The sequence below is a fragment of the Protobothrops mucrosquamatus genome, unplaced genomic scaffold, assembly GCF_001527695.2.
Source record: "Protobothrops mucrosquamatus isolate PMUCROS unplaced genomic scaffold, P.Mucros_1.0 scaffold7, whole genome shotgun sequence".
NCBI lineage: Eukaryota > Metazoa > Chordata > Lepidosauria > Squamata > Viperidae > Protobothrops > Protobothrops mucrosquamatus.
In genome coordinates, this window is record NW_015386394.1 from 1,294,705 (window position 1) to 1,307,668 (window position 12,964).

The window sequence follows — 12,964 nt, forward strand, 5'->3', positions numbered from 1 at the left end:
ATTTGGGATAGATAAATATTTGGAATGGTAAGTTTTCTACAAATTGATTACAATAATAGTTCGTTAACATGTTTTGAAATTTTAATGTTACAGCCATGTGTTTGTATAACTATGCTAGTATTTCAGAATGCTTAATATTAGTAAATTATTATTAGTAAAAAACAGTTTTTGTTCAAATGTTTTATCTGCTTAGCCGTTTTCTTAAACAATGTTTTCATTTTGTACTGTGATTGAATGATCTTGAAGGTAAGACTAAGATTTCTTCATCAGTAAGCATCCTAAATGATCTTCAACACAGTGCATACAATGTGGCCCATTAACAGAATAACAGAGTTGGAAGGGACCGTAGAGGTCTTCTAGTCCTATCCCCTACTCAAGCAGGAAACCCTATAACATTTCAGACAAATGATTGTCCAACCTCTTCTTAAAAACCTCCAGTGTTGGAGGCATTTCTACATTAATTTAGAATTTCAGATAATTTCATGGTCACACTTTTCTTTTTTAAAAGTGTAGTTGAGTATATTTGTAATTCAGCCATGAAAAATTCCTAAGTATATTTAATCTAGTGAAGACATTGTTTGAGGAGAGGTGTATTAGCTGCCATAAAATATAAAAAATCAGTATTCTAAACAAGGAGTGGCTGAATCTATATAACTGAGAACTACAAGTTGGCCAAGGACATTTTAACATTGTGCAAACCCAGCCAGTGTAGTTAGTTTATGGTTTGATGTGTGTCATATAAACTTAGACCATTGGATTAACTGAAAAACTATTTGTGAGGTTGTACTATCAGTTCTGATAGAACAAATTAAACTTTTTATTCAAGAAGCAAATGACCAAGCTCAAATTATCTTATTTTGGATATATTATGGTAAGACCCAGCTCCCTTAAGAAAGTCATAAGGCTTGGATAGAGAGAAGGAAAGAGGATGACCAGAGGCAGGATGGATGGACTTGGTTATAATGGTGACGGGAGGCATCATCCTGGAAAGGAATATTGTTACTATCAGTCAAAATAGTTATGGGTGTATATGCGTATCCATGTATTAAAAGTGAAGTTTAGTACTTTTTCAAATGTAACTTTCAACTTTTTCTATACAAAACCATTATTACCTCCGAGTAAATACAAGTCCACGAAAACAAAAGCAAACTTTATTGCATTAATAGAGATATTATAAGCCGCCTGCATCAAAAAAACAAATCTGCGATTTGCTCAGGAGGTTTCTTTTTTACTCTAATGCTTCAGGAATGGGCACCGGTTTGGTGAAATGCCTTGCAAGGGAAATACGACTCCTTCAACCATAGCACATAAATAGAATCCGCTCACTCGAAGTACAGTTCCAAATCTGCAGAACGCGAGATTGGGAAAAGCGACTTATTTCAGTCGCGTCTCTAGTTCTCTTTGAAATATATTTTTTGGAGAACAGCAAGGGTTAAAACCACGGAGCAATTCAGGTTCCGCTCTTGCCTATGGCTAGAGCGGTTAGCTCTTCCGATTCTGGGCTAGAAATGGTTCAATTCCTGTCTTTTCTTCTTTCAGCCCCGCCCTAAATCACTTCCAACGCAGCCTCAATTCCGAGCATCGCGAGATCCGACTTCTCCTTGCGGTTGGAATGAGGAGGTCTCAAACTCGAGCCATAATTCAGCGGAGAAATGAGGTCAGAAGCGGAGCGTTTGGAGCAATGGCCAGGTGTAAAAATGGCAAAGGGATAGGAAAGCTTTTCCATCTTGTGCAGGGAAATATTGGGTGCTCGGATAGTGTTGGACCATACGCTCTGCACGCAAGGATGGATTGAAGTATTAGGAACAGAGGATGCAGAGCTGTCAGTTCTATAATAGAAAATCACCCTGCATTGAGAACGCTTTAATGCAGGATTTCTCAACCTTAAAAATTTTAAGATGTGTGACTTCACCTCTCAGAATTCCCCAGCTTGCACACTGGGTGGGGAATTTTGGGAATTCCCTTTATGAGGCCCACACATCATAAAGTTGCTAAGGCTGAGAAACCCTGCTTTAAGGCAAGAAACTCTTCATCTTTCCATCACATTCCAGAAACTCCTGCCATTTATCAGTTACAGTATTTCACTTAAAAACTTCAGATCTCTTTTCAGGACCTTCAAGCTGTGGCCAGGAAATCAAGTTTTCCTGGCCATAGGAAAAGAAAAAAGAAAAAACTCAAATAACAATTAGAAGGGCTTTAAAATAAAATTGAGGGGGAAGGGTGATCAATCTTTAGAATCCCTAGAACACAAAACCAATCATAAATCCCAAGAAAACAAATCAAACAATGAGGTAGGGAGTGTTGAGAAAAAAGAAAAACTCAACAATCAGGAGATGCAGGAAACATACCCACGGACAAGTATAAAAGTCTTAAATGCTTATATACAAATGCTCAAAGCTTGAGGAACAAACAGTACATGAGGGCAAGTATGACATAGTTGGCATTACAGAAACCTGGTGATGAAACCCGTGACTGGAATGGATGGATGGATGGTTACAAATTGTTCAAAAGAAACAGATCTACAAAAAGAGAAGGGGGAGTTGCACTATGTGTAAAAGAACACTACATATCTACAGCAATGAACTTGATCAAAGATAAAATCCCTACAGAATGTATATGGGTCAATATAAAAGGGAAAAAAGTGACATTGCTATAGGTGTATATTACAGGATACCCAACCAATCAAAGAAATAGATGAACTCTGTGCCAATCAGTTAACAAACGTACGTAGAAAGCATACCACACTAATAATGGGAGACTTCAACTATCCAGATATCAACTGGGAGACAAACTCTGCAGCGAGTAGGAGATCAAACAGTTTCTTAACCAACCTAGCTGACAACTTTGTCATCCAAAAGATAGAGGATGAAATTAGAAGTAAAGCTATACTGGATTTAATTCTTACCAATAGAGAAGAAGTGATAGAGGGAGTTGAAGTTGCCGGAACCTTGGATGAAAGTGACGATGTCATACTGAAATTCAGTAGATGAGGGAATAGATGGGAAACTCATCAAATTTGCAGATGACACTAAACTGGCAGGAATAGCCAACACCCCAGAAGACAAGCTCAGGATCCAAAAATATCGTGACAAACTTGAACAATGGGCCCTATCCAAAAAAAATGAATTTCAATGAGAAAAACGAAGTTTTACATTTAGGCAGGAAAAATCAAAGATTAGGTGAGACCTGGCTCAAAAACAGTAACTGTGAGAAAGATCTTGGAGTCCTAGTGGACAATCACTTGACTATGAGTCAGCAGTGTGCAGCAGCAGCCAAAAAAGCTAATACAATCCTGGGCTGTATAAACAGGCTAGAATCAAGATCACGCAAAGTATTAGTACCGCTTTATAAAACCCTAGTAAGACCACACCTGGAATACTGCAACCAATTCTGGTCACCATACTGCAAAAAAGATGTTGAGACTTTGGAAAAAGTTCAGAGACAGCAACTAAATTGTCAAAGGCCTGGAAACTAAAACATGAAGAACGGTTGCAGGACTTGGGTTTGGCTAGTCTAAAGAAAAGAAGAAACGGGTGACATGATAGCAGTGTTCCAGTATTTGAGGAACTGCCACAAAGAAGAGGGCATCAAACTATTCTCCAAAGCACCAGATTTCAGGACAAGAAACAATGGTTGGAAACTGACCAAAGAGAAGCAACCTGGAATGAAGGAGAAACCTAATAGTGAGGACAATTAACCAGTGGAACAGCTTGCGTTCAGAAATTGTGGGTGCTCCATCACTGGAGGTTTTTAACAAACTAGACAATCACTTGTCTGAAATGGTGTAGGTTTCCTGCTTGAGTAGGGAGCTGGACTAGAAGATCTCCAAGGTCCCTTCCATCTCTATTTTATTCTATTATATTTAAACATCAGGAGGAAAGTTTTTAGAGATTAGCTTTGACTGGTGGGTCAAAGAACTGCAGGCAAAACCATCTCAGCATAATAGTCACATTACTAAATGTGGTGCTAAATGGGTGGCAAAAACCATCTGTGATCCTAGCCACCAGCCCTGCCTCTCAGCAGAACTAAAAGGAGGACCTCTACCTGGAGAATATTACGTTAGCTTACTACATTTGTAAATATAGTTAACACAATAGGATTGGGAAAGTGTGAGAAATTGCAAAATATGTAATTTAACCACTGGAGGGCACTGTAAATTGGAGTGTACGCACAAACAGCATTTGGAAGAAGAAAACAGTCAAGACCAGTGCTTTTCAAATTTAGTAACTTTAAAATTTGTGGACTTCAACTCCCAGAATACCTCAGCCAGCTTACTAGCAGAGGAATTCTGGGTGTTGAAGTCCACTCACCTTAAAATTGCCAAGTTTGACAAACAATGGTCAAAACTAAAGCTTGTTGGTCCTTCACTGAGAAATCAATTTAATCAAGAAATACTTAAGTGCGGAGGGGCCCACAGAAGAATAGACCCTGTATAGGGTCTCTATTCTTTCTCCATCCTACTATATGAGATCCTTCTTGCCATGGGCCTCATATGTTACCAAATATCAGAAAACACACCAAGCCTGCTCTGATATGAGGAAGAATGATCTACAGGTGCTAGTTTTGGGCTGTCATTTAGCAACAATAAGTAAAACTATTATTGAAAGAAAAATCTTAATCAGATCCAGTCCAAGCCGGGAATAAACAAAATGGAGACTGCTTTAAAAAGAAGATTCTTGTTTATTTAGTTGCCAGAAACTTCAGTGACAGCAGCATGTTTCTGGGGTGGCTGATCACATGGAGCTGAAGTGGTGGGTTTTTATACCTTCTTGAGCTTTTGTATTTGGAGTTGTTCTGTTTGAGCCTGTTCCTGTGGCATGAACTTTGACCTGAGGTTTAGTGTGCCCTTTTGATATTCTATTGTTGGCTTAATCCTATTATGTCCTAAAGATCATGGCCTGTTCCCTGGGGCTGGGGCTGATGACTATGTCCTGTTTTGGATTTTTGGGAGAGGGGTTGCTGGTTCTAATCCTATCACTCTGCTATTGTTAGTTATCAGTTTTGCTGCAAGGGATTTCAAAATATTTTGTATTGAATGGGCTTCTGCCTGCTAGTATTTGCTCATGAATGGGACCTGAGTTTTTCTGAATGGAATTATCAAATCTGTATTTCTACAGAGCTGGCCTCTGTCTGGAGCTATTAAGAAAAATCTGGGCCTGCTTTTCTGCCTTTTAAGATCATTTGGGGAAATATAATATTCTGCCTTTTCAATATTTCCTTCTCTGGGGGGGGGGGGATGCTGTCATCCTACACTATGACTCCAGGATTATTTGTCATCTCCAAATCCCAGTATTTCCTTTGTTCTGGCAATTCTGGCATTTCTCTAGTTATTCTGGTAAAAATTATAATTCCTAAAGGCTAAACAATGCTTTAAGAAAGATCACTACAAAGAGGAAAATAATGAGAAAACAACCATCCTTCCCATATGCTTAACAACCCTTTTCTGTTTACATCTTCATCTTACCTTCAATAGTCTACCCAAAATGTTTACTGCAGCTCCTGCCATTTTAAAGATTGCCTCTCTCAATTTCAGAAAATAATAGCAAGATTGAACTAATCAGTTGGATTAAGTAGGATAATGTGCCTGAGCATGCAAGAGTAATGGAAAAGCTAAACATTTATCAGATCCGGAACACAAAGACGAAACGAGCAGATGCTTCCTGAAAGCTCCTTAAGTAGAAAACTTTTATCTGCTCCTACAATCACAGCAACAAGTATATGCACTGCCTTACCCCCTGTGAACATCAAAGATGCATTTACCTATGTAATATTCATTGACAAATCCTCCATTAATTTGTTAAACTACAGCAAAAATTAGGACTTCTACATCTATTCTGCAAAATACAAATGACCAGCAGAGGGCAGCAAAATAACAATATTGTTCATATCCTTGCTGTTAGTTCAGTAATCCTCAATTTATGACTAATCACCTAGCAACCATTCAAGATTCTAACAGCTGGCCCTCTGTGGTCATGTTTGATTAGTAAGTTAAAGCAGGGGTCCCCAACCCCTGGTCCATGGACTCTCCTTATTTTTCCATACCTGTTTTCATCTTTAGTGTCTTTACAGATGATTAGTGCTGCTTCTATGTGCATAGAAATATTGTGTATCTCCTTAGCTTTAGGATTACACATAAACGTTTTAAGCAAGAGCCATTTTAGGAAGAGCAAACGAAGATTGTAAAGTCAGTATCTGCCATATGTAGCCTCACCATCACCACCACACACTTCTTTTGATTGCAAATGATTTGCTATCCAATTAATTGGGACATTTCAGATGGACATAAGAAGTAAGGTATAGTTGCAGGGTTTATTTTCTGGTTTTGGTGGCATGATCCTATATACATTTCTACTCAAAACTCCCACCGAATTCAGTGGAGCTTTCAGGTATCAAATATCAGTTTAAAACTGTCTCTAGTATCTTTTGGCAATGCTTAGCTGATCTCAAAATGTTAAACAGGTTCAAACCTGATTGTAATATTTGGGCGGGACATTATCAAGACATCCAAGAATTGTAGCCTAAACTGGAAAATTGAAAACTATTGTTTAAGGAGGCAGTGACAAACACTTTCATACAATTTCCCTTCCCCCCCCCGTAATTTTAATAAAGATAATTACAACAGTAAAAACTGATGCAAACTAAAAAAAGATAGCAAAATAGAAAGGAGTAAAAGATGCAAAAGGGAAAAAATAGAATAGGCATAAAAAATAGAAAGAAAAATAAGAACATAATAAAGAAAAAAAGAGAAATATATAAATAAGTGATTTCCAACCTTCGTCCCAACAATTATAAACAATTTTAGTAACTTATCACCTTTTCTTAAAATATAACAAACTATCTTTTCTTCCCAAATCCCATATTTTTTTCAATAAACAAATCCATAAAGCACCATCATAGCTTTCATGGTTTTGACCTAGTAGACTAATAAAATATGTTGCTTATTTGTTATATTTTAACAGAGAGATTTGAACCAAGGAACTGCCCACTCTGCGGCTCCAAGAACACTGTCCTCAGCAGGCAGAGGTGGTCCCAAGATGAGCAGAAGAAGATATACCAGCTTGTAGATCCTCGCCAGCGCCTCACTTCCTTTTGCCTGGCTCTCTCTGCCATTGCTGGACACGGCAAGGCAGGAGGGACAGAGGCTGGAGCCAAGGAGGAAGAGGAAGAGGAGGGGAAGAATGTGCCTGCTACAGTTTTCCAGCTATGCTGTTGGCGGGTGGGAAGGTGACACCTCCCTCACCCCACCCCAGCTCCTCTTTCAGGTAGTGGTTCCTCTGTTGGAGGGGGAACATTGTGGGCGATGATTGTGAGGTGCAGCACATGGTCACCAAAGGTGTGATTGATGTGCAAGTGGTGGTGATGGTGGGGCCACACTAGGGCCTTCTGCAGTTAATGGCGGAGAGTGCAAGAGCTTCAGACCTGGTTTGGGGAGGGGGGAGAAAGAGACAGAAGAGAAAAAAATTGAGAGCCTGCCACAGAGAGAGAGAGAGAGAGAGAGAGAGAGAGAGAGAGAGAGAGATAGAGAAGTTGAAAAGGACCAGTGGTGGAGGAATATCTGGGTTGTGAAGCCCATGGCGGTGGACCAGAGTACGTGGGGCCCACATAGGGTCAACTGGGGTGGAGGGAGCTGAGATGTAGTAGCTACAGCAATGTAGCAATGACCAGTTGTCCCATTCGGGCATCTCTTTGTTTCTTTCTTCAAGATTATCCATGAATTCCATTGCAGTCATCCAGTTTTTTCAGATTTAATTGACCTACAGGTTTTTAAAAGCTGAAGGGTAATTTACAAGCAATTTTCAAATGCGATTAGAAAAGGAAATATGCAACCTTAGTATCCTTTTAAAGGGTTTGAGGAAAGATGCCTATTGTCTCCCAGTGCTCAAAATCTACAGTTGTCTTGTAGTCTCCTTGCAAAAAGCAGCTACTGGAGGATCTGTGGGGGATCTTAAGTCCTCACCTTTATCGAGAGAGATTCAGAGAGTTGGTCTACCCATCAGATCTTCAGTTTTGCTCTGGTCATCAGTTCTCCTTTTTGGAGAGCTATGTTCAGTCAACCATTTCTTTCTCTGAGATCCCATACTATTTTTGGGGGAAACTGGCCATGGATATGTCCAAGAAATCATCAGGGCTCAAGCTGGACTGGGAAAACACTATATACTTTGAGTTTCATCCTAGATAATCACTATCTAAAACCAATAGCCCCTGCTCTAAGAATACACACAGAAATCCCATACAAATATTTATTGGAAAAGGGGGAGGAAGAACACTGGAAAAGAAAATTTGAGGCAGAATTTAAGGAAGGCTTTTGGAGAGTCCCTGATGGGAGACCCATAGCCCCTTTTCGCCTCCTACGACTTATCTGCCAGCGGCTTCATGCCAAAGGCTATTGCAGAACACAGGCAATGGTAGATGCAATAAGAGGAGTCTGGTATGCACCTGGAGCATATCAGGAAGCCACACGAGTAGCAGGAACTTGCAAAACTTGCCAAGCTAATAATGCCACCTCCAGAAAAACCGCTCACATTGGGGATAGACCTTGGGCACAGCGTCCATTTGAAAAATTACAAATGGATTACATACAACTGCCCAGAGCAAATGGTTTTCAGTATGTTCTGGTGTGCAGGGACCAATTAACCCACTGGATCGAGGCTTTTCCCTGTCACCATGCCACAGCCTTAGAAACAGCCAGACACTTGTTAAAAGATGTAGTGCCATGATTCGGGGTACCCAGCCACATAGATTCAGATAGAAGAAAACATTTTGTGGCGCAAATTCTTACCTACATATATCAGGTGCTGGGCATTGCCCAAAATCTACACACCCCTTTTTCTCCAACTAGTTCTGGGGGTACTGAAAGGGCAAACAGGGAAATAAAAACTCTCCTTGGAAAACTATGCCAGGAGACACGTTTAACATGGCCACAAGCCCTACCTATTGCCTTATTTTACTTAAGAACCAGACCTCGACGAGATATGGGTCTTTCACAATTTGAACTACTTTCGGTTGCCCACCTGACACATTAAAAGAATTAGACCCTCACTCCCTTAACCTAGAAAGGGGGGATATGGTTCTTTCTGCTTATCTTTCAGCCCTTCACCAAAGATTGCGAACCCTGTGAAAGCAGAGTACACTGACACAAACTCTGCCCCTGGAGAAAACCCTTCATACATCCATGCCAGGAGACTGGGTGTGGATCAAATAGTTTGCTAGGACAACCCCACTACAGCCCAAGTGGAACAGACCCTTCCAAGTCCTATTAACAATGCAAACCGCCATTAAGGTTGCTGAAAAGGATGTCTGGATTCACTCGACCCATGTAAAGCCGGCTGTATTGGACCACAGCAAGGATCCAGTTCCAGTTCAAGAGGTGCCACCCATCAAGCTCAGAAAAGATCCAGAGACGAGCGAGTGGACATTGAGAACTCTTTTTGAAGTAAAAGAAGAGGGGAGGGAAGACTATGGGAGGGATGGGAATGGGGATCGTTAAAGTTTGCTTCATATTACTATGTATAAACATTGTATCAGAACTCTTGGAGGTAAACCTCCTGTCAGAAAAAAGAAATGTCTGGGAATATTTAGCACGGGAAATTCTAAATGCTACTAACTTCTGTTTAGCAGAAGGAACATCTGTAAAGGATATCCTCATCACCTGCCTTATAGGTGTAGCTTCAGGACCACAAGCTATACTTAATTATACTAAGCTAAGGAATTTCAACATAGAAACCTCATATAACACTATTTTTGAATGGGGAAACACTACGACATCTAAGGACCAGAACATGTTACACCCTGAAAATCGCCAAGGTGACACAGGCTGCTTACTGCTTTAAAGTAAGTGGCTATAAGGAAAATGGAGTTCCCAAATGCGAAGATCTCAGCAATAGGGAACTCAGTTGTAATCACACTGAAACCATTCTGTTCACATACAGTTACATAAAATTCCCTTTAGGATGGTTCCTTCTATGTGGATCGAGGGCATACTCCTATCTCCCAGCTAACGCAACAGGGGGCCATGCACCTTAGGGAGACTAACTATGATAATGCCTTCTCTTCATAAACAACAAAGGAGAGACCTGCAAGAGCTGACCCCTGATTGTGACCCAAAAACCTGGCTTTTAACAAAAGCAGAATACACATCATTGGCCATCTCTTTGGTTGGGGTACCCGCCCTGGCAACCCATAATGCCAGAGCCTTAAACAGCCTAGCTTGTGCATTAGACTTCCCAAGCATTGGACGCCTTGAATCAGGAATTAAAACAGGTGTGAAAAGCGACCCTTGAAAATCGAGCAGCCATTGATTATTTGTTGTTAAGAAATAATCATGAGTGTGAAGAATTCAGAGGACTCTGTTCCTTCAATTTAAGCGACCAATCACAACTGATAGAGGATGATATCCAATGCCTAAAGGAACTTACACATAAAATTGGATATGAAAATTCACCCTTTGACTTCTTGTCAGGACTTTTCGATTGGTTACCAAATTTACACTGGCTAAAAATTCTTATTTTGGGTGCAATCACAGTTACTATTGCAGGCATTCTCCTATGTTGTCTTGTTCAGATCATACAGCCCTGTCTGAATTTTCAAAGAACATGTTGTTCATTAATTCCTAAACAAAACAAAGAAAAGCATGTTTCCATAATGATGAATAGAATTGACCATGATTACCAAATTTATAGCGACAATGAACATGGTTGGGCAGAAGGGAGAGAAATGACACCCCATTCCTCTCCTTTGCCCAAAAGGGGGGAATTGAGAGATGACTAATCATTGGTGCCAAGAGAGAACACTTTAGAATTAGCCCAAACCCCAAAACAAGTGAGCAATTTCCTTTAAAAGAAAAGAAATCTTATAATTAAATATCACAAAGGAAACTCAGACCCTTACAACTGCCATCTCGAATGTAGATGAACCCAGGAAGGAGGGGGTACACCTCAGGAAAAGAACCATTTAAAGGACAAGTCAAACTGAATTTAAAAAGACCAAAGAGAAAAGTTTTTTTCCCTGTCTCTCATTTCCACTCCCCCTTCCCTGAGCCATTCTGGGCAAACTGGCAAAACACAAGGAAACATTCTGGAGATGGGGAAAACAGCAGACACGTGTCTCAGGGAAACAATTAGATCCATCAATATCAATAGAACTTTTGCAACACTAACAAAAACAGACACGAACCATATAGGAACATATTTACATGAACCAAGGAATACATCCTGAAGACAGTATTAATCGCTACCGGTCAAAACAGATACAAACTAGAAGAAATTAAATTAACAAAAAATCCTTTCAAAAGTCAAATCATAATCTCAATAACTTGAGGGGTATAAGAACAGGACCCCCTCACCTTGGAAAGTCACTAGCTAGTCCGGAAACCTCCGCTGTATCGCATGGTGTCTGGTTTCTGTAAATAAACCTACTTTCTGGCAGCTTGTTTCGTTCCGTGTCATTTCTTCTGCCTGAGCCGAAGGTCTGCTTCCCAGCTGGAGACCCAAACCAGAGAAAATCTTCCCACATTAGTGTTTCTCTTTTTTTCCCCCAAGTTTTTTTATTAATTTTCCAATATTACATTTACATATTTGAAAAATAGCATGGCGGCTGAGCACAGTAATTCCATTACATTTGAATATCATCAGTACAAATCTCAAAAGTATTACAACAACTAATTCCCTCTCTTTTCCCCATAATATCTACTGTCTCATATTCGGACCAACACAGTTCTTATTCTGTCAATCAAACAAAAAATACCTTTCTAGCATTCATCAATAATCTTCAGTCTATACATATCTTAATTGATTTGGCATTCCATCTTTTAAACAATAACCTAATTAGTTTTTCTTAACTTTAATTTCCCATTGATATTTAAATTTAACGTTTAATCTTTATCATTTCCAAATTTTAAATGACCCCAATTTCTAAGTCTCATATCTCATATTTGGGGCTAATAATTTTTCTTCTTCTTTCTATTTCCTTCCTTCCCCAAAAAAGAAAAAAAACCGTCAGCATTTGTACCACAAACCAATATACAAATTTAATTATTAGTATTTATACTTCTAAGTTTTACTTAACCTTTATCTCAACTCATAATAATATCTTAAATTCAAATTTTAGTTATTTTTAAACATTCAAACTTTTAGCCAATCAGTGACCTGATAATTAATTTCCCCTTAATATTTTAATTTAACGTTTAATATTTTTCCCAAATTTTTAATTAAGAACAATTCCTTTATCACAATTCCTCATACAATCTAATGTTTAAAATACACACTTTATATATAAATTCTATCATCTAGCTTAACAAACTAATAAAACAATATAATAGTCTTATTTCAATATTTATACTTCTAAATTTTATATAACCAAACTTTTCTTTATCTTAAATCGTTACAATATCTTATGTTCAAAATACATATTCTATCCATTTGGATATATTCTATTTAGATCTCATGTGTAAATCAAAACCCCAATCCTTTTCAGTCTTATTCTAGCTTTTTTTCTTTGCCAAGTCATCTTTCGTATCTTTGCTTTTAAATCATCAAAAATATCTCCTTGTATTGTTGTGGCTTTTGTTTGATGTTGATAAGAGTGTCCAGTTGATGTTTTCTTAAGAGGATTAGCTGATTTAGCAGTTCGATGCAGTTGTCCCAAAGTATTTGTCTTCTCTTTCATCTCTGTTCTTCCTCTGTAGGAGAAATCCATTCCTTTTCTTCTTCCATTGTAGTATATTAAACTAAAAAAACTTACAGTCAGAAAGTCCACCAGGTGAGGAGCTGAGTTTCTTGCAGCTGGTGCTTCAAAGTTGCTTTATATCTTATCTATTTTCAAAGCTGTCAACAAGTCTCTCTTAAAGAATAGCAGGTTACAGTCTCAAATTTAGCCACCTGGTGTCATCTCAGAGTTAGTTGGATCTTTACAGTTTTCCCCCCTCTATTTTAAAGAAAAAAACCGCAAATTTTCAATAATAATTAGA